Here is a 22789-nt window from a genome sequence, read left to right on the forward strand (position 1 = left end):
TGAAAATTGACAATAATAAGTAAAACTGACAAAGATCTGACGTAAACAATGTAAAAGCATAGCCAACGTTCAAAATGTGAAAATTATTGAGATTAAGTTGACAATAAGGGCGCCTTCAAATTAACCGCATGTAGAAGCGCTGCAGTGACGTGTTTTCAGATTTTCCTACAATATCTAGTCTACGAAAGTGGCGCGTGTGTGGTGCGACTTTCGAGCTAGAACTGCACTTCTAAATATTGTATGAAAATTAAAAATTAGTAGCGACTGCAGCGTTATTAATTACTAGTGGCGCCATTGTGGCGTTTCTATAAGCGCCTAATTTGAAGGCACCCAAAGATCATTTCACATTTATTATGACATATACGAGTATTTGACGAACTCGTCGCGATCTCTGAGGTCTCGGCTTTTATCCCCGGCAGAGTCAATCAAGTAAAACTTTTATAATTTTTCATTATTGTCTCGGATCTGGGTGTTTCTGGTACCGTTGTTGTTTCTGATTTTCATAACACAATTGTTTTAGCTACTTACTATGTGATCAGAGCAACATTTGTGATGTTGTCTAATATAAAATATTTATTTATTTATAATATAGTAAATGTTACAATATTATAAACCTATCTTTTTATATTTGTGTCTATCCCTTCAGATAAACACAAATATAAATAAGCAACAGCCTACGTAACATACAAAACACGTAAAGAAAAATATGTATTTTTAATACAATATATATAATTATAATATACATAATTTTGCCGCCGTACTCTCGAAATTAGCGATTACTTATCTTTTATGTTAAATAGTTATTTTGACTCTATACTTGTCTATGCTATGTTTTACCTACAATCATGAGTATTGCACTTGTTTTTTTCCATCCTCTAAGGTATTTATTGCATAATCTAATTGTCATTTTATCAAATTAACCCTTAGAGGATGGAAAAAATAAAAGAAAATTAACCTCAATAACATAATGTAGAAAAGGAATCATAATTAACACCACAATGTTAACATGTAATAATTTATATAACATAGAGGCAAAATAAGTATCTACTTAAAAAAAGTACAGTCGAAATAAGAACCTCTTCCTTTTTTTGAAGTCTCTTAAAAATTAAGTTTGCTTTTGAAGTATATATGAGGTGTGTTCAGAACTTACAGGATGGAAACAAATAAAGTTCAGAAGATAACGGGAATATTTAAATTTCGCAGGTTTGGAGAGTCCGACTGTCAAATTTTTTTAATAGATAATAAAATTTTCAGCTGAATTCATGTTTACTTTGCCTGCGGTAGCCGTTAAGGTTAAATGTATTTTTATGAGTTCTGCAATTTTCGTTTGTTAAAAGAAATGGATAAAATAATTTGCATCAAATTCTGCGTAAAAAATGAATTAAAGTGTGTGAAATGTTAACAAAGGCCTATAGTGAGTCTGCTATGAGTAAAACAAGAGTTTACGAATGGTATAACTATTTCCAACATTCCAAAACTCCCAGGTTTGTGGAAAAACAATTCATGGCTTTTGCACCACGATAATGCACCTGCTCACACGTCATTGCTTGTTCGTGAATTTTTGGCCAGAAACAATATTGTAACGTTGTCCCAGCCTCCATATTCGCCAGACATGGCTTTGTGTGACTTTTTCGTATTTCCAAAAATAAAGAGAACCTTAAAGGACCGCCGTTTTACAAGCATAGATGACGTTAAAAGCGCACCGCTGAAAGAGCTAAAGGTTAACCCAAAGATCGAGTTTGAGAAGTGTTTCGACGATTGGAAGAAGCGCTGGCACAAGTGCATAATATCTAATGGGGACAATTTTGAAGGCGACAACATTAATATAGACGAATGAATTTTTTTTTTCAAAGTTCCCGTTATTTTCTGAACACACCTCGTATATACCTATAACAAAAAAGTGTGCCAAAAAGTTTCGATATAACCCGTAATTATTATTTTTATAAGCTCAATAACAAATAATATTCACTTGGCAGAGTATAGCGTAATCTACGTGATTATATGCTTTGCTGAACTCAAGTTAGTAGCACAGGACAGTGGATATTATAAGTTCTTGTTATCACAAGTTAGTGTCAGGATTTAGCCCCATCGATCCCGTAATAGGATTAACTTGGTGATGTTAGTTAGAGCTATTTAAGCACAGTTGTCGTGTTTGCTTTGCCGGGCTTGTGGAGCTTTTTCACGAGCTTTTGAATTGGACATAATATAATTATACTTTTGGACAAACTGTCGATGTTGTTTCCAATACATGACACCTATTATTAGTATATATTTGTCAAAGTAGTCAGTAGCCAAGTGCCAAAAGGGACAACATTGTTAGCCTTTGTGTTAAATCTGGCACTATATTTATATCAAGTGCCGTGGATGCCCTAAGCACTATAACTTGTAACGCCCGTTCTTTTATTCTTGTTTACAAAAACGAACCACAGCAATAATGACGTGGGCAAGTGTAGCGAGCTCCAAATTTTGTCAAATGGATGAGTTTAACGGAAAAAAGTCTAATTGGTGAACATAGCAAGCAATGAAAATTTTCAACTGAAGTAAACCATACCTAATACAATCGAAGCGAGCTTCATTTTTTATAAAATTTAATTGTAGGTTGTGTGTAACAGGAATTATCATTGCATTAAAACTGCCTCTGTGGCCGAACGGTTACTATGCAGGACTGCCATGCAGAGATCCCAGATTCGATTCCCGGGCCGGGAGAAATATTTGTATGGCCTACATTTATTTATCTCGTGAGTTTGGGTGTAATTTGTGGTTGTCTATGTGTGTGTCCATGGCACCCACGACTCAGGGTTTCCCTTGTTGTATGTTGAGTGTGTGTGTTATTATTATTATTTGTATTATTATGTCCATTGGGAGAACGCAAATGTAGGTCATTTTGCAATATTGTAAGTTTACGTGAAGCTGTGAAGCACAGTTTCTGCTTTAATTAAAGATTAAACTGTGCACCAAGTCTTAAACTAATGCTTAGGGGGAGGTATTTCAACACGAGCCTAAATTTTCGGAGATGAGGTGTGGGAGATCGCCACTCGCGTCCCGCAATCTGCGCGCTTAAAATTAATATGAATAAAATAACAACAGGCGGAGAAAATTTGACACAAATCCGACGTTGACAAGCGCCCATTGGCGCGTCAGGCGTGTCTTTAAACCGCTGGGCAATTTTCAAGTTTTGGGATAAATGTGAGTTTAATAACCTTTTTAAATTTAAAGGGCTTCTTATTTGCTGAAAACCAAAATTTAGCGGGTTCTCTGTTGTATTTAAAGAGAAATATCTCCATATAAAAATTGTGTGCAAAATAACATGTTTCATTCTGAAATAATTAGTTTTAAATATTTATTTTAACCTGTTTTCGGGATTTTATATGATCGAGTAAAGTATATCCTATCGTGTAACTAATTAGCACAGATAATATTCTTAGGTATATCATATATTTTTATAAGACCGTTATTTAATACTAAATACCTAAACCATTTCATCTATAAAAATAGTTTTTCCCGCTTCTCCTCCGTTGACTCGCCTTAATAAAACACTCATAACACAATGTATAAGAGTGTATTTTGCATTGCAAGTATAAACTTAAATCTATTTTTTCTGAAGTGAACCCTCAGGCTCAGGTTAGGCATGTTGCTGCCGACAGCTCTAAACAGTTGCTTACGTTGCTTCCAACTTAGCTTAACACTGCTCTGCACTTTAAGGCACATAGGTAGTTTTAAACACTTATATACAGTCGACGTATTATCTTTAACTAAGTAGGTACATGAGGGAAATAATAAAACAAACAATGCTACGTCTTTACTTAGCCTTTGCAAATATTGACCTAGAAGGTTCTTTAGATAAAGCTAGGAAACAACAACAACCTTAATTCAATTCGATGCTCTGAAACGAGTTAGTTTGTATCGGTGATTACAGGTCAACCGCTAAAATGCCCCCTTGTTTATTCGACTCATTATCAGAACCGCGTCAAGTTCCTCGCTATACCCCCATTGGAACACAACCACACGCCCTGTACTTCGGCCCTTCTCTCACCGCAATTTTCGAGATCTCCAATGATAGATAATGTATCCAAATTACAGTTTGTGGCGTGTGAACAGTCTTCGCCGGTTAACCACGAGAGCGCGTTAATACCGCTCCAATCAAAACTAGCTCACAAAGATTACCACGAAGGAGTGTGCGGTATGCGGTGAGGATGTCAAAAGGCGCTCCTGCATTCAGTACCTGTGTAGTGTGTAGTGTGTTTAGTTTGGTTCATATTTCGCCGAAATGTGAGGCTTCTCTTTTATTTTTTTTTTATCGGGCAGGTGACCGGTTGCGCGGGACGGGGCGGCGCGGTGGGACGACGCGACGGCCGCCTTCTGCGGCGCGATAGGAAAGCTCGGAGGATCGAGAATTCCGTTCGTGCGCCGTCCGCGGCACAGTCTCGTGGCGGCTCTTGCAGTGGCCGACCGTTAGCGCATAGTGTTCTGTACAACTTCAAACGTCAGAAACTTTACGTAGTTCGAATAACCACCCGCATTTACCGGCTAGAACAGTAAATATCACTCCGTGTGTTTAGTTTAGTGGCTTGTTTGTTGAATGCTTAGTTGTATTAAGTGCTTTGTTTAATCTTATCCAGTTTCTAAAGCTCGTATTTTCGGTTTTGTGGAAAGCACTGGCATCGAGTGCATGTGAGTGGAAGATCCTGTTGCACTTTTAATAACGGTGAGTGCATTATGATATTTTAAAGAGATTTTGAAGATACTAGCTTATTAACTTGTGTTTGTTATTAAAAAAGATCATCACAATCATGACCTAAGCCCATAGAGATAATTTTACAAGTGTGTTTACTTCTGATTATATAAGAGACGTTTAATTATTATGTTGGCATAAGTTAAACGTGGGCAATGATTTCGCTGTTCGCATCACAGGAAATTCTCCATAAAAAATAGCGACGTATCATTATAGGCCTACGTTTAAGACCTGACTAAGAACATTAAAAGCCGAGCTGGAGTCAGGGCTAGATTGTATCTAATTTTGCACAATTACTCGTCGTTAACGGCATAATTTTAACTGCAGGCGGCACCTACTGATGTGTAACATTTTTATATCTAGTAAAATATCGGTACTTAGATAAGCATTGTTAGAAAAAAAGAAATTTTCTACATCACTACTAAATATATTAAAGAAAAACCATAAAATGGTGACGGATCATCAAGACTAATCTGTTATTAGTCATGATGATCCTTCACCTTTTATGGATTAGTAAGATGTTATGTAATGACTTAATGAGCATTGAGATATGTAGGTATTTGTTTGTGAACTTTTAAGTAATATGGTATTATCCTCGTATGACCCAGCAAACTACAATGGGAAAAGCGCTAAATGTCCTGTTACATTAAAATGTATTGAATATAATTACATATTTCGGGTCCAAGCAAGTATTGTGTGAAAAACGTAACCGGATTGTTTTAAAGGATTTTTGAAATGACATATTATGACTAGATTTATACAAAAATATGTGTACTTTAGTATGGTATGTATCGCTTTGCTAAGGGTACGGTATATTGTGAAAATAGAATAGAAAATGTATGTTAGTGCAAAATATTTGTGTGTTTGGTATTTATTGTGGATCACCAGAAAACGATTTCGGTCCTATTCCTACTACACGTACAACTGACCGCGAAGGTTTCGCGCATGACTGTGACGATAGGTTTATTTTGACAGAAAGTCTGACAATAACCTAATCAGGGTTTTCACACAGCTGAAAACATGTTTAATATCAAATCTTTATTGCCCTGTTACATGTTAACCCCGTAGATTTTCAATATTTTTTTACATAAAATAAAAAATGGTTTATAATTGCGTAATTTAAAAGTAATGTGGTTTTTGTAGGCAAACATCCATTAACCGGCTCAGATTATAGGCCATGATCTTTGAATGCGATATTTTCATTATGATGTACATTGAGCATTTACTCGGTCATAGGAATAATGATGTCTGAGCCTAAATCACTATTATGTACATTTTGATGTACACTGGGCCTTAGCAAGTTATACAGAATTTCCTTTTACTGTAGTTGTACTCATGTTTACATAGCAGCGTCTATTTACAATGTACCTGTACATGTGATTAATTATGAATGTAAGATATCATTTCGCTTCTATTTAAGGTGACCAACACTTATGAAGATTAAATGTTTTTAGGGAGTAGTCGAGGTCTACCAACTACTTTTCCTTGTATCCTCCATGTACAATTTCTATACCGTTAAAGATATTTAAATTTTTTCCATACGGCGTCGTTAAAGTCGACCACCATGCGTGGAGGACAAACCCATAGTTCAATTTATGGGTGTTGTTACGGTGTGCAGCATGTTACGGTGATGCCTATTGTGTCGGCGTCTCTGTGGCTCAAGAGCTGTGAATGATCAACCAACCCGTCGTCGACCTATGCATGCATAATGGCCTCACATTTTATAGAGGCCTACAATGCTTAGGTTCTTTCTTCCGTATTGTATAAAATCTTATTCTACTTTATTGTTCAGCCTTTGGTACTTCTTGAATTATTTTCTCTTTACCAAACTTAATGCATAATAGTTATTTTTGATACAAGTGCGGAAAGTTAGTCATTATTCACGAGTCTCGAGACAAGTGAAAATGACAAATCCGCACGTGTATCAAACGACGTTGTTTAATACATTTGCGAAAAAACTACATTGAAAGTAAAATAAAACAGTATTTAAAAAAGAACTCATTTTCTGCTAGTAAATTAAAATAATGAAATACAACCACTGCAACCATTATTTAAAAGTCTATGGAAATATAGTTCTGACGTGCTGTTTTTGTTTATTTTCTGTAATATCGGTCTGTAACTACTTTTCTTATTATGAAGTCCTGGTACTTTTGTTTAAACTTCTTTAGGAACCCGTGCACGGTAGTGAGATACAATTTATCTGTAATACATAAAACAAATATATACATAAAAATCTCGCCTGTCACCCATTCAGGGGTAGGCAGAGACCTCCACTCGATACGTTCATTATATAGTATTTGTAAATAAATATAAGTTTTAATGACGAATGACTTACGTCACAAAGCACATAAATATGAAATAAATATACAATCTCTTTAGTTCTATGTTTTTAGACTTAAAACCATAGTAAATTTAAAAAAAACTGGAAAAGTAAAAAGCACTAGTGCGAGAAATCCAACTTTCCGCACGATTTGTAGTGCGAAAAATACCACGTCTTGAGCAACTGTATTAAAAATTTATTTTTCACTTCACTACCTCGAAAAGGCTTTCATTCTCATTAGAAATCTGTGCGTAAAAGCGTTTTTTCCACGCTAGCGTGGAAAAGGTTTTTGAAATTAGAACTTGACCACAGATCTCTTAAATACTCGTGAACTTGGCGATGGACGGTGGTGCACATAATTTTTTTCCTGTGAAAAAAAAATCAATGACACGTTCAACTACACGATTTATCGTACATTATTTATGTAATATAAATCCGTAGGTATATTTTATTCTTGACGTTAAATTGACAACGATAACTAATTTTGTTTATTAAAACAGATTTGTTGTACTGTGCAACAGTTTTTTTGAGCAAAGTTGTTTTGAGTCTTGTGCCTAGAAACCCTCGATATGCACCGAATTCTATTTTTGAATCAATCAATCAATTCAATTAGCATCCTTCTCTTGGACAAGTTTCATACAAGCATTCGCGTCAAACAATAACTTTGCAGCCTTGCATAACAAATAACTATTTAATTGGTATTTGCAACAAATTTTCTACATGTAATTACAAGATTTAAAAAGCAGCAAAACTACAAAAAGCACCTCCAGTCTGCGCAAGCGCGGCGCTCCCACCGCACTCTACAATAACCAGATTGAATGACAATAGCGCTACGGTCCACCGCCGTCCATTGATAAAAAAATACGGGCTTTTATTGTAAATATGCCCTTGCTCTCGAGATCGTCAGACGATGTAGAAATAGGTCACGATGAGCTCAACCAATATATTAATTGCGTAGATAAAACTCCGTTTTCAACAAACGAATATTGGGAAAAAATATCGATTATATTTGTTTAGCAATTGAAACTGAATTGAAAGCAAACATCAATGAATTAAATAAAATGGATTAATAACATTGTTCCTTAGTTTAAACTGTTCCATGAACATTACGATATGACTACTCAAATAGTTTTTTAATAACAACCTTATCTACGATTAAGTACTGGAAAAGCGGTGTTTTATTATCGTATGGAAATTGGTATTGTTTCGTATTTGTGTAACCTATGGATACGGCGTAGACACGTTCGTGTGGCTGCTAACGTTTGACTAAGGACGACGCACAGATAGTAACTCACATGAACGATTTCTTTTTATTACTTAAAATCTATTTAAATCGACCTCAAAAGTTAGTGGAATTACATCTATTTGCCAAGTTTTATTGAAATCGGCTACCGGAAAGTGCGCGATACCGGATTCATTCCGTAGTTTGCCACTCTTAGCGGTGGAATATTTTCTTAAAATTTAAATTTGACCACTAGTTCCAACAAAAAAAGAATGATCAAAATCAGTTCACAATCGCGTAACATTATTACAAAAAAAACATACAGTTGAATTGAGAACCATCTTTTTTTTTTGAAGTCGGTTAAAAAAGAAACAAAATTAAAAATATAATGAAAAGCACCTAAGACACAAATAAATACTTACAAAACAAAATCATAAACAAAACAAAAACTAAATTAAATCACAGACTGTTTACATAAACGTAAACAAGGACACCTAAGTATAAGTGCGACAATACACGTCCGTTTTTTCCATCCGATAGTTGGATCCGATAGTCTGATCCGACTATCGGAAGGCGCTCGTACCATATAATTGTATGAACACTCAATACAGTGTTGAGTGTTCATAACAAAATCGGGAACTCGGACGCCACGTCCGATCCGTTCATCGGATCCGACGTGACGTGGCGTCCGAGTCGGAAATAGTGTCCGATTTCGTCCGAGATTTTATTACCGATCCGATTGTCTTGAAGGCGCGCTCTCTAGACTTTTACGGGGAGACGAAATACACGTCCGATTCTTCCCTTCGATTTGCAGCGTTGCCAATGCAAATTATTCATAATCCTCAAAAATCAAGGTTATAAACATGGGGAGAGCAAAGGTCATATTTCCCACATGTAATAATATTTATTCATTCTCAGTACATATTTATTATATGTATTATTATTGTTAGGCTTAAAAATATATCAAATAATTAAGAAAGTCAAAATGTGCCCATCTATTACATATACGTTATGCTATATTTAGAAATAAACTCAACAAGTTGAATTAAGTTTCAACTTTAATATTTAAGCTTGACGAGTGGCGAGTTGTGGTATTAAGGTCTATCCATACATATCCGGGCCGTGTCCGGGACGTAAACGGGCCGTACTCCGTCAGGGACTCAAAAAAATATCGTTGCGCTTATTTTGTATGCACTCGTTCACACATGTCCGTGTCCGGGCCGGCGCTGGGACGACAGTTGGGCCCGCAGTTCATGTAAACTAACACGCCCCGTCCACGTCCCGGGTACGGCCCTGATGTGTGTGGATAGTCCTTTAAAATACCTACTGTTCGGCAACAACGTAATCAGAAATCAGAAACATTTATTGTATGAATTGGTAAAATACAGGTGTTACTTACAAGTGATTAGATCTACAATTCTTACCCAAATCAGGCATACAATGTCTTAAAATTACAATTCAATTAAAATTTATTACAACTTAAATGTCAAAAATTAAAATTATAATTAAGTTAGTTATACAATTGTCAAATATTTGATGTCTTTATATAAAATTCGTTAAGCTTGTAAAAAACTTTGTCAATTAACCATTTTTTTAAACAAGCTTTAAATTTATCAGCATTTAAACATTTCATTTCCATTGGAAGTCTGTTATAAATTCTAATCGCTGTTACATAGGTGCTGCGGTCAAAGATCGTGCTGTTTATTTTAGGGAGGACAAGACGGTCCTTGTTTCTGACGTTAACGGAGCGTACATTAGATATTTTAGTAAAGAAGTTACTGTGATTACGTACAAAAAGACATATTTCCAAAATATATATTCCTGTTAAAGTCAGTAAACCCTTTTCTTTGTACAGACTTCTTAGATAATAGTCACTGGGTTTACCATAGATTATGCGTAAGCATCGTTTTTGTATTGTGAATATTTTAACCGCATTGACAGAGTTTCCCCAAAAAATTATACCATACATTAATAATGGGTATACGTTCCCGTAATATGCGTTTTTTGCAACTTCAACCGACGCTACATCGACCAATACAGATAAAGCGTAGCAATAACTACCAAGCTTGTTATTTAGCACATCTATGTGATGTTTCCAATTTAAATTTTTATCTATAGTAATACCAAGAAATTTAGTAGTGTTTACCTCATCAATAACGTCATTTTCATAAGTTATGTGTAAATCTAAGTCAATTTTTTTGTAATTACCAAACTGCATATATTTTGTTTTAGAATTATTTATTTTTAAATTTAGTGATTTAAGCCAGGTAATAAGACCGTTCGCGTATTATTTTTTCACTCCGGTGTCCGGTCAAAACGAGGAACGATCGGGCGCTCAACACGCACCGACTGATCATCATCATCCTATTTAAGAGCCAGGCTCTTGTCGGTGACTGATAATAGTAGTAATTTTACAATTCAAGACAAAGTGATTCTAATCCTACTGGATAATTTTATACATATGTATAAGCGGTTTGCTACTAATTCTACAAAATTTTGCTATATAAGCAGCGCATGTGCGATGTTGAATACAATATCAATGTCGTTCATAAACAAACAATTAAATAGTGTGTTTATCAGTGATCAACAATGTAACAAAAATATGATAAATTTCTAGAATGCGAGGGCATTTTCCCCACATAGTGTAATCCAAACAAAATCCTCAAACGAGTTGTTGAGTTGAAATTCCCTGTATTTGGGGAATTCCCCATAAATTGGCAACAGTGCAGTTAGTTCAGAAAAGGTAACGGACGTAAGAATCGGACGCCTATCGGACGTGTATTGAGTAAATCCGATCCGATAGTCGGATCCGACCATCAGACACGAAATCGGACGTGTATTACCGCACTCAAGGTTTTGTTAACATTATGTATAAAAAAAAGGTCATACTTTTCTAAATATTGAAGTTTGTATATAGATATTTACAACACGCATCAAAAAGATGGAAAGCTCAATGATCGAAACTCAAAATTACGTCCAAATCAGTTAGAAATTTAACATTCGATATTTAGTTATGTCATTGGTTATAGGTAAATGATGTAGCTTTATAAAGAGTATCGCTAAGTCACCAAACACATGTACCTACCTGTACAAAATAGGGGCTTTAGAACAACAAACATGTGGGTCCTTTGGATTCACCGATAAAAGAATTGGAATTTCAATGAGTGTCAACCATAATAAAAGTTCCTTGACACCCACCTACTTAAATACACAACACTACTGTAAAATGTGCAAATCTACAGTACCGTATTAAAACTAGTAGGTCGTAGTATGTATTGGAAATTAAACTATATTTTCGAATGTAAAATCGCATATTTTCTATATTTTGGCTCTATAGGTTCTAACCATAGCCATAAAACGTGAAAACGTAAGAACTCTATGTTAGTATTGTAAATAAAGAATAACAATGACAATTTCTCATTTACAAGAAATACGTAATAAGATGGTTTAAAATGTTCAAAAATAATACAATAATAAAAACTTGGTTATTTATAATATAGAACACGTTGTATCTATAATTTTAAGGTCACGACAGAATTACAGTAGCACTGCAAATTAACCGTATCTTTATTGTCAAATATTGTATAATAAAACCGTAAAGGTGTGTTCTTTCGTGTTATTTCGAATTTATTTTTGTATATATTTAAAACTAAAATCTTAACCATTAATAGTTGGGTTTTTAGGACTTTTTACGAGAGTTGTAAGCTTTTACTGAACAAATAAACTTGAGTACCCATAAATACTTTTAAATGACTTTGTCGGTAATAAGGAATTAAATCCGTCCGACATTTTGAGGAAAAGCGGCAAGTAGCAAAAGACGGTTTCTTGTCCTCGAAACAAAGAGAAGAAATTTGTGACTTACATATAAAAATTTTACATTATGGTCAATGCGTCGGTTTTCCATAAACTTATGAAAAAAACATATTTTTTTATGTTGCGCCGCTGTGGCACAATGCGCTACATTTTTAGCCAGCAAACTGCATATAAACCGAGGTATTTATTCCACCAAACTCCGTACACGGAGATCTTATAGTCTAGAACCTAAATCATATATTACGTACATTAATATTTCAAAATTAGAGTTTGTTTTTATTTTGTCCAACAAAATTTTCACTGAACATATTTTATGCATTATCATCAGCTGTCGGAATAGTAACCTAAACTTCAAATGATCCACGTAGATTAGGTAATACTTTCCCTTGAAGTCCTCGAATGATTAAAAATAAAAGGCGAAAAATAAAAACAAACTGGTTGTGATTATTGATATAAAAATTCCGTTGATCCGACTGGACCAATTGATCCAGCATCTGCCTACTCAACACGGATACCGCTCTGCCAAGTGAGTTACGGATCGAACCAGCAGATCCTACGGATTTCTCCAAATCCCTGTCGCAGACCTTTGTATTGGGAACGAAACGAAAGAACTTGTGAAAGTTTGTTCATTCAGGCAGGTAATATAATAAGAAGGATTTTTTCTTTGTGTTATCAATAATCATAACAAACTAGTGGAGTATTTTCACAAACACTAAATGGAAATCGTGGTAGTAAAAACATCACTGCCTCTGTGGCCGAACGGTTACCGTGCCGGACTGCCACGCAGAGGTCTCAGGTCCCAGATTCCCGGGCCGGGAGAAATATTTGTATGACCTACATTTATTTCTCTCGTGAGTCTGGGTGTAATTTGTGTTTGTCTATGTGTGTGTCCATGGCACCCACGACACAGGGTTTCCCTAGTGCGGGGGGCTATGTTGAGTGTGTGCGTTATTATTATTATTATCATCATGCTATTCAATAAAAAGAGAATGGTTATATTGTTATTGACAACTAACACTGTAACTGTAGTAACAGTAGAGCTCCATGTGAAAGAGTTCGTTCAGGGAAGTAACGCCACCTTATCTATTTCTGCCGCCAAGCAGTAATGTGAGTATTACAGCGTTCCGGTTTCGAAGGGTAAGGGTACTGGTGAAATTACAGGCACATGAAACTTGTCAACTCATGTCTCAACGTGACGGTGCACTGCTCAGTGGGAGTAACCCTCAGATCTTTGCTATTTAAAGCTCAGAGTGGCACTGCAACTGGTATGGACAGGCGTACCGCTTTCCACCAGGCGCACGACGTCACTTAGTATCATACAAAAAAAAAACTACAAAACTTTTCATCAATATACACCACCTCCGTGGTCGAGTGGCTTGCGCACCGGTTCTTATGATGTCGCCATTTCTGCGATCTCGGGTTCGATTCCCGGCCGGGTCAATGTAGAAAAACTAACTTTTCTGTATTATTTCGGGTCGGGGTGTTTGTGGTATCGTCGTTTCCATTTCCATAACACACTCACAGTTGTGTTAGTTTTACTTACTTTGGGATCAGAGCAGCGTATGTGATGTGGCGTAATATTTATTTATTTGTTTATTAGTCACATTGTACATTGCTAGTAACATGTCAAAAATGTAGAACAAACAATATACAATACAATCATTCCAGAATTAACAATAAACAATATATTAACGCTGTATTCCGAGGTGGTATTATTCGCTCCATGGTTTTTTAAGTGTAGGTAAATTAGGTATTTGTCAGGTAGCGAAAATAGCTATATAGGTATTATTCATTCGGTTAAATATTGATATAATACCTATATTAAACAGATTCACATTTAGGCACTTTACTGTTGGCATATAGAGTACGGTGACAAGTGGTGAGGTCACCTCTTGTGTAGAGTTCAATTTATGCCTTCAGGTAATTGGGTTGTTCTCCAATTGTATCTACACAATTTAAAAATACTGTGTCTCGTTCCAAAATAGAACGAAGAAAATTGGGAAACGAGATTTGTAGGAAATGAAACTATTTTTCCGGATTTAAATCGCGTGTATTTGTTTTTTCAAACAAACTAACGTTCCGGGCCCTTTTCAGGTCCCATGGTCACGGTTGACTAAAATGGTAAAGGCATCAACCGGTTATTGTTTCATTTCCTATGTGTAACAATCGCGAAAACCTAAGAACTAGAATTGTTTTAGCTTTTTGGGGAATATTTTGAGGGAAACAGTGAATGTTTTTAGACAATGTTTATTAAATGCTTTTAATTGTTTAATTCTTTATCCTGAATTATATTTAGTAGCTGCTCAACACAGCTGAGATCAGCCATAATTGACGTTTCTACTTTCTAACTAGTTATTACTTAGGTACTTACCTACCCAATACCTGTTTTTTTACCATCGTCTTCTTCTTTTCTTTCAGTATTGCTTGCATGTTTATTAAACACTTGGTAGTGGTACTTCAACAAGTATTACTTACTACCTTTAATTATTTTTATCTTACCTTTTAATATTATTATTATCTTATTAAAAAAGGGCTCCATTTCGCTAGTTTCAGAGACCATATATTTTAAGTATTTTCTAGAGTTGAAACTTTGTTATCCATCATAAATTAGCAGTAGAGATCCTTGTGAAAGAGTTCGTCCAGGGAAGTATTGCCGCCTTACCCATTTCTGCCGCTAAACAGTAATATGAGCATTCCTGCGTTCCCGTTTTGAAAGGTAAGGGTGCTGGTGAAATTACAGGCACATGGGACTTGTCAACTTAAGTATGTCTCAGGGTGACGGGCGCGGTGGTAGTGTTTTTCAGATCATAAAAAAGGAAATCGGAATAAGCAAAGTATGGTTGCTTATAAACTTCCTTCTCAAATATCGTGTAGATTAGAAACAAGGTGCAAAAAACCAACATAAAATAGTTATATTTTTACTGACAAATTACAAAGCTTTTCTTCTAAATATACAACAATAGTAATTGATCTATAAAAAAGATAGATAAAGGTATTATTATCCACAATATTTGTGTTATTTGAATTTGAATGAATTTTAAGTAAATATTATTTTATATATATTAGATATAATAATAGTTTCTCAGTTCAAGCCTAATACCGAATATTCAGCCAGGAATGTGATCAAATAGCCGAATATTCGGTCGATTTATTCGGCCTCATTAACGCACCTACTTTGCTTACAAATAAATAATTATTTAAATTAATTATTTATTTCACTTCAATTTGATTAATGTTCAAAAAATTTAATTTTATATCGGTTCGCGAAGGTTTTGCTTGGTTGATTTTGTTGTTTTAATCGTTTATTTACTTTACATTTGATAAATTACCCTTTTTGGTTTCTTACGAAAGTAACTTAGTTATGTTACGTCTCCTTTGGTCTTTTAGATAAATAAGCGAAAAATCGTGTTTTCTCGAACTTACAGTGTATCGAGTTATCAGGTTTTCGCGATTGTTACACATAGGTAATAATTTTTTCGGATCTAAATGCCGTATATTTATTTTTATTGCGTACAAACCGACGTTTCATACATAGTATGTTCTACATTAATATTAGTTACAGGATAATTGATTGTGTTTTTTTCTTATTTCTTTGTCCTGTATTTAAGTATTCGGCCGAATAGCAGAAAAACGTACCGAATTTGGCTTATTCGGTACCGAATAGTAACGGAACATTCGTTGCAACTCTTGTAAATATACTTTGCCTATCCCGGTCGTTCTTTATATTACAATGCCTTCGATTTAGTTCTGTTACAAATATATTCTGTCGGTAATTGGTGGTAAAATATTTATGACATTAGTACCGGGAGCAATAACGTTCATTTATTATACTACTTTATAATAGTTGCTGTATAATAGCGAGCTAGAAAACTTTATGGTCCATATCCTTGACTGTGCTATGTTCAGTCAGTGCTAAGGTTGGATTACCTGCTTATGTTATTAGGCTATTACGCACCTTACTACCTAATAAGTGAAAATAACAGGCACTTTTAACTTTTTTTTATGATACCATATGACGGGACGAACAAGTCGTGCGCCTTGTGGCAAGCCACACACGCCTGTTCATAACAGTTGCAGTGCCGCTCAGTGCTTTAAATCGTAAAGATCTGAGGGGCACTGCCACTGCTCTCCAGAGACATCAGTTGAAAAGTCCCAAGTGGCTTGTAATTTCACCCGCACTCTTACTTTACAAAACTGGAACGCTGAAATTACTGTTTAGCGGCAGAAATAAGTAAGGTACTTCCTTCGACGGACTCTTTCACAAGGAGCTTTACTGCTACAAAACTAATTGAAAGTAAGTTGTACATCCAACTATCACGTTCTGAGTTACTAATAGCACTTTAATACGACTGGTTACGATTTTAATAGATAGCTCCTAAAGACCTTACATAATTACGATTAGATTCATCTGTGAAATCTCATGATCCATTACTAAGATATAACATAAAATTCCGAACGTCAGATGTTAGTATATCATTCTTTATTTTATGTCTAATGGGTGTGATATCCTCAAACACATGTTCCCTGTTTCACACCATATAAACCATGTATTCACACGTAATAAAACGTTGTTACAACGTCCATCGTCTTGAGTTCGTTGTAAATTACACGTTCATCACACAAATTGCTACTTTGTGTAATGTTGTAAACTCTTACATTACGACTATTTTGCCCTTTGATGGGAAAAAGAATTGTTGTTAAGAACCGGTGGGTTTTCTTTTTTTTGTGACTAAATAATTTGACGACCTCGGTGGTTCAACGATTTGCACTATGGTGGTGTTGGTGGTCGCGGGTTCGAATCTCGGTATGACTCATTTAGTAAATGTACTTTCCTAAATTCCTTTTGATCTTGGTGTTCCGGGTAGTGCCATATAGTGATAGTACAATTTATTAATTACTCCGTGCATACATGTGTAAGTACTCATGCTTATTAGAGTTTTTTTTTTGATGTTGGTACAATGCACGAAAGAAAAACAAGAATGGAAAGGGCCTTAAGCCTCGATTACTATCAGAACCGTTGTCGCCAAAATTTACACTATCATAATTTTAAACTATAAAATCTTGATAATGATTGATCGTAATTTCTAATTAAAAAAGATGTAACAAATGCTGGACTGTTAATATAATTTAACCCATTACCAGTTGGCGTATCGCTGAAAGTTCAATACCAATTATTGCAATTTACGACGTTTTGATTTTATGTTGAAAATTTTCAATGTTCTGCCATTTAGCGGCAATACCTGAAAGACGATAAAAGATTAACGCCTATTAACGTGTTCCAAAAAAAGTCGCCTACATATATTGTAGCGATATAAGGTTTACTTTCGATTTTTTAAACTTAATGATGATATGAAACACCATCATGGATAATATTAGAGATGCGATTGTAATTTTGGCAGTCCAAAGTAAATTTTAAGGCATTTTCCCATTAATTTTGAGGCTTAGCGCGAAATAATTGACACGTAAACATAAAACAAACACACAATACAAAACGAAAATGACGGACGGAGTTCAAGTATGCGGAACGCCGCGTACTGTTGGCACCCGTATCACTTCACTAAGCACTTCTACTGTATTTATTGTTGTATGGTGCACTATAACGTATTTTTGTAACATTTATGACAGTTTTACAATATGTAATTAAAGTTTTTTACTTGTTCTCAGTTTAAGGGACGGCTAAATCCCATAAAATGTATTACATATAACAAAATTAAGCCGGCCTGACACTTTTCGCAGTAAAATTTATGAGATCTTATGTAGAGCCCAGTCTGACATATTTTTTACAATTATTCTTCATTCATCATATCTCAGTGATTATCATAAAGAAATCTTAATTTAACTAAAAAAAAAAAAATACACGTATTTGTGTGAATTGAAGGATTGATAGTTACCTAGCTTCGCAGCTAACTATCAATTATTCCTGTCTTAAGGATCGTGAAGCGCCGTCAGCAGAACGTAAGAGGTACCTATTTTGAAAAATAATTGCTATCTCGGGTTCGGTTTTCCCCGTGTTCACAAATACAACACCCACACAAACTTCGCGTTGACTCTGTGTCATTTTACTAGTTAAGCAAACAATTAACTTGCTCCAGTAGTCATATTAAGAAAATAAGTTATTTTTCCTTAATTTATTAAAGAACATATTTAACCCATTCGGCTATAAAATTGCTAACTGTTTAACATTGTTGGCTACTTAATTGGGTTAAATTCTTGTTTATTAGGAAGACAGATGAAATATGAAGCAGAGAAATCTCCATATTAGCAAACTTGGATAAATGTTAAATACTGTAAGCGATAACACATTTTTCACGTCAAAAACAACACTCCAAACATGTTAATCGACATGTTAGCCAATACGTTCGCAATTATGGGGTTTAGGTTTACTATAAAGCAGATTAAGTAGACTTCAGATTGACACTACACTAGTAATTTGCACTCCTTAGTGGTTAAATAAAAGTCGAATAATAGAGTAAATGGACTTGTATTATATTGAAATAAACATCGTCTCACAGTTTTAAGAGTTAAAATCAGAGAAATCCAAAAATTCCAGACAGTTTTGAGGGTTTTCTTTACATAGATAAATAAATTTGTAATGAATATTTCATTCTATACAAGAGACAAGGGGCTAACAAACATTAGAGGCATTAAGCCCATGTTGTCCTAGCTTTATTATTTACCTAATAGAAGTGGTAATTAAATGTAGAACAGTACTTGGATTAGGCAGCGCTCTCTTTTTGTGTGGCTAGGCTAATACGTTGAGCAAGCTTGCTGCCAATAATTGAGTCCCAGTCAGCCAATTCATTTTTTAATATAATTTTATGAAAAGAATGGGGCATGGGATCCCCGATGGACTGCATTTGCAGACCACAGCGAGAGAGTTGTTAACATATCTGGAATCAACGATAGGAGATCTAAAAAATAAATAAAAAAATAAATAAATACTGCAAGATGGGCCCCGCGTTCAGCTGGTGGTCGAACATGCTTACGACTTTACCTCTGGAATGCCGACACACGTGGAGACCAAGTCAAAGTGCAAAAACGAACAAATAACTAAAAGCTTTCGTACAAACTTTTTCAAAAGAATTTTTTTTAGACTTGTCGATATCGATTTCGTTGTCTCACCTCTAGTATCAACGTTACTCTTCTGGACTCTATAAATGCAATCAACATGAAAGGACGGATAAAACTTTTTTTGAAAAAAAATTTCAAATAAAACTATCGTTCAGAGGGGAAAGTTTTTATACCTAAAGGGAACTCTGATGTAGAACCGTAAAGTTCAAAGAACTTTAGAGAGATCTACCATTTTGATCTCTTTTCATTGAGTATACTATCTAGGTCTGTAGGTTTAAAGAAAGAGGTTCTCAATTCGATTCTTTTTGTGTATGTGTTACGTGATTACTCGGCCATTTGTGAATTGATTTTGATGATTCCTTTTTGTTGGAAAGGGGGTGCCTCAAATGTGGTCCATTCAAATTTGAAGAAAATATTTCGTCTTTAAGAATGACAAATTAGTGGATGAAATTTATTGAATTTCTCCCACTTTCCGTTAACTGATTTCAATAAAACTTGGTAAAAAGTACATTCTCTATTTTTCATTCTCATTCCACAAACTTTGAGGTCGGTTATTTTTATAAAAAAAACTATAATTATTCTTTAATAGTTAGTTATTTATGAAATATATATATGCTTTCAAACGAGAGAAATTACGACATAAAATTGAGTGAATTTTGCAAAAATTTATAAAGCATATTGTGGGACATAATAAGAACTAACAGTGTTATCTCGTATATATTATAGAAGTTAAGATATATTTAAGAACCGATCATTTGAAACAACAAATGGCAGTGAAATACTTTTTAAGCGTGACACTATTCAGCCACTAGTTCTTTAACAAAGACGACGGTTTACCCCAACCCAATATCAGTAATTCATAACATTATTAACATTTAAAAAATAAATACGTTACGTTTAAGTTAAATAAAAACGGTCTGGTTTTTTGTTGTAATAGCGCTATTTTTTTATTAACAATCCCACTAGCATTGAAAAAGGGTTCGCTATTTTTTTCTTACTTTTTTTATAGAAGGAACACCAACTGAATGCCAAATTTCAATTTAATAATCAGTCTGTGTGTGAGGAAAATGGAGCATCTGTGATGGTAGATATTTTGAAACTATACGTACAAACACATATTTCATGCTCTATTCTTATCAGGGTAGGTAGAGACCACAACGAGAGAGTTATTAACATATCTGGAATCAACGATACGAGATCTATAATTTACAACCATTTTTTACAAGAAAAAAAGAATACTTTAGGTGCCGATACCTCGAAAGTTACCGAAATGTAAATGCGATGGTGAAATTCAAGGGCCCAGTTCAAGACATCTTTAGTCCATTTCTTTGTTTCTGGATATTGTATTCTCTTTTTTGTCATTGAAACGATAATACGAACTCTTTGAAACAGTAACGGTGATCAAAGTGTGCGTTATTATCAAGTGTGTGCGTCATTATTTGGTTATGTACTCGACGGAATAGTATTATGTAATATATTACTGTTTCGAAGATTTCATATTATCGTTACAAAAACAAATAATAAGAAGACACACATACGGGATTTCTTGAACTGGGCCATTCAATTACAGGCATATGGTACTTGGCTCAGGGTGACTGGTCCAGTGGCTGTGCCTCTCAGATTTTTGCGATTTAATTTAAAGCTCAGAGCGGCACCACCATGGTACCACCATGTACCGGGTACGTCATTTGATATCATAGAAAAAAAAGGTTATGACTAGTAGTGCAGACAGCCTTCCACTTGTTACGATCCTGACACACATTTTTCATCTTTCTAGAATCTAGATGTAAGAAAAGTACATTCGATAACAGGAGTTTCAGGTTTTTGGTATAATCATGATAAAGAAGATACGGGAGACTGAACATACACTGGTGTTAGGCTGCTTCGAGAAAAGGACATTCCAGAGAACCGTAGTCCTGCCCCCAGGTTTTGAAAATAAATTTTAATTATAGCTTTACCACATTAAACTTTACGTCAAGCTTCAAAACCTTGGAAATATATTAACATGTATAAGTTCGTGGACCAAAACAAACTATATGTATATGTGTCACAATTTTGGAGAACAATGTAACAAAAGAATCTGTTCAACACACACGTGTGGAGTGTGAAAATGCGGTGTGAAAAAACTGTATTTTTTAGCTGCACATTTTTTAGCTTCATGAATAAATTTTAGTATAAGTTTGATATATTATACAAAGTTTGTTAATAACTTCATCATCATAATTACGAGAGATAAGAGTTGTTCAAAATATACAAATATAAATATTTTTCTTACAATGTTAATAAAAAAACGAATAATCTCTCTTCCATTTTAAAATTGAAAATGTAGCAATTTAATCGAGGGGATGACATAATAAATGTGTAAACGAAACCTCTTTATCATCCAAAGAATCACATTTGATAGTATTTTTGTGGTAAGACGTGTATACTTCTTAAATTGTTTATGTAGTTTTATAAATTCTGATATCGCCAACTTTCTGAGTTCCTCCCTGCGCATTTACCACAGAAAGCAAAGTATTATAGAAAACTGTTTTCGAGTTTTTACCGCATATTTATGAAGATCTTATTCATGAATTCGGGAGGAGCCTCGTATTTCTACAGTTGGTGCAGATATTGGACTTTTTTCGAGTCGAGAACGTTATTAAATCTAATTTTAATAACGTTTAATACTGTTTTGTTTCGTTCTGAGAAAATTGAGATTCACTGAATGATTTATATAATGCTTAAACCGTCTGCTTTAGGTGGGATTTTTCAGATGAGAAATAGTTAAGCGACTCGTGAACAAATTGTAATCTTATATTGTCAAGCAATGGTTAATTGAGCTTACCATAATTACACATTGTACAGGATTTAACGTGAGGTATATATGTAGGCGTCAGATGCTACATAAAAGAAACCGTCGTAGCCTAGTAAGTAGGTTTGACCTACCACCATTCAATCAGAGATGTGAACCCGGATTCAAACCCACAGAGGGTTTGAATCCGGGTTCACATCTCGGCGTTTTTCGGAATTTATGTGCGAAATTTAATTTGAAGTTTATCATGAGTTTTTCGTTGATGGAAAACATCGTGATGAAACTTGCACGTTGAAGAATGTTCACAACCCTCGGAAAGTCCCCAACCCGCATTGGGCCAACAAGTGGCGGACTATGGCCTAAACCCCCGTCTGAGAGGAGACCTCTGTCAAGCAGTGGAACGTTTAAATTGGGTGATGGTCGTGGTCGTCGTGGTGATCAGATGCTATACTTGACTAAACATAACAACAAAAAGTTTAATTCGGTTGAAATGGAAGCAGAAGAAGAAAAGCTCTATAAGTAAACCATTAATTTGTTATAATTATTAATACAAAGAGCGAACACTTAGAAAAAGTACCTTCGATCCGGCCGGATTCTATTATTAATAATTATAGCAAACTAGTAGAGTAATTTCTCAAAAAAATTGAATATCATCATATAAAAATTTAAATAACATAATTTTCTTGGTTTTTTTTATCTTTATAATATGTATATATAATATTACCTATAATAGTATATTTTAATTCTAATAGAACACTATCTACACTAAAAATAGATTGTCCCTTAATATACTTTCAGTGGAGCAATTCAAGCAACAGATTGATAAAATAATTGTAG

General features: G+C 34.7%; 1 protein-coding gene across 1 annotated transcript in view; it reads left to right on the top strand.

Annotated features, from left to right (window-relative positions):
• The first annotated feature begins 4422 nt into the window (after positions 1-4422).
• Positions 4423-22789, top strand: part of LOC113232842 (extracellular sulfatase SULF-1 homolog) — a 132652-nt gene continuing 114285 nt past the window's right edge. Inside the window, exon 1 of the mRNA XM_026467692.1 lies at positions 4423-4705. The gene's annotated coding sequence lies outside the window, so the exon portion shown is untranslated. The remainder of the gene's footprint in view (positions 4706-22789) is intronic.

The sequence above is a fragment of the Hyposmocoma kahamanoa genome, unplaced genomic scaffold, assembly GCF_003589595.1.
Source record: "Hyposmocoma kahamanoa isolate Upper Pololo Valley unplaced genomic scaffold, ASM358959v1 78, whole genome shotgun sequence".
Classification (NCBI taxonomy): Eukaryota; Metazoa; Arthropoda; class Insecta; order Lepidoptera; family Cosmopterigidae; genus Hyposmocoma; species Hyposmocoma kahamanoa.